The sequence below is a fragment of the Octopus bimaculoides genome, chromosome 1, assembly GCF_001194135.2.
Source record: "Octopus bimaculoides isolate UCB-OBI-ISO-001 chromosome 1, ASM119413v2, whole genome shotgun sequence".
Lineage (NCBI taxonomy): Eukaryota > Metazoa > Mollusca > Cephalopoda > Octopoda > Octopodidae > Octopus > Octopus bimaculoides.
The window spans coordinates 7,298,530-7,299,821 of record NC_068981.1 but is presented as its reverse complement, the minus strand read 5'-3'; positions in this window follow the sequence as shown (position 1 = coordinate 7,299,821).

Below are 1,292 nucleotides of genomic sequence, written 5' to 3'. Positions count from 1 at the left end.
ACTGTATTCTTTATTTGATACCTTTTCTTTCATTCTGAATTCATGCATTTCTCTCTTTCCTCTTTTATCTTTCTTTTCTAATTTTCTTCTTTATATCTTTCTCATATTCGTTCTATCTCCCCCCTCTCTCTCTCTCTTTCTACCTTTCTTCATATCTCCTCCCCACCATCTTACATTGCCAGTCTCTCATTCAAGTTACCAAACTATCCTTTCATTCTCTTCCCCTAATTTCTTTCATGACCTTATTCTTTCAATTCTGTTTCTGGAGATTTTTCATTCACTCATTCATTCTTCCCTAATTTTCGCCTTCTTTCTAATCTTCTTTCCTCTGCGTGTGTGTGTATATATATATATGTGTGTGTGTGTGTGTGTGTGTGTGTGTGTGTGTGTGTGTGTGTGTGTGTGTGTGTGCGTGTGTGTGTGCGCGCGTAGATAGATGGATGGATATGTATAATTCTACCTCTCTATCTGTACATGAATATACAGATAGAGAGGTAGAATTATGCATATCCATCCATCTATCTACGTGTATATGTATTTATCTATAAAATATAATATTTATATATATGTTTATGCATGTAAATATACATGGAATTATACACACAAATCCTCAAGCATGCACACATATGAATATATGTACATGTGTAAGTATATACATATATATATATATATATATATATATATATATATATATATATATATAATACACACACACAAACACACACACACAAATACACACACGCACACGCAGATAAATTATTGTGCGAATGTATATGTGGCTGTGTAGCGGCAAAATAATGCCTCCATGAATGCAATGTCAGTTTAAGATGTGTGAGAAATACAAGTTGTAATGGCGGTGTTGCTGAGACTAAACGAAATTGATAATAGCTATCAATTGTCTAAAAGAAGAGATTAAACAGTAATGAGACAAAGGGGTGAGGGAGTGAAGAGTTCACAATCGGCGACGATTAGAGACGGTATCAGCCAGAGAATTTCACCAGAAGACCCGTCACCGTTTTAACATAAAAAACACCGAATTCCGGGAAACACTTTTTCACAAACGTGAATGGCAGTTGTAGATGTACGTGTGTGTATAAACGCGTGTGTGTATAAACACGTGTGTATATAGACACGTGTGTCCACACTTGTGTGCGTTTGTGCGTGTAATAATAGGTTCTCTAAAACATATATTAACGAAAACACATATACATATATAATGCGTATGTATACCTAAGCATGTATAAATGTGTGTATGTGCATATGTGCTTGTTCGTATGTATATATATATATAT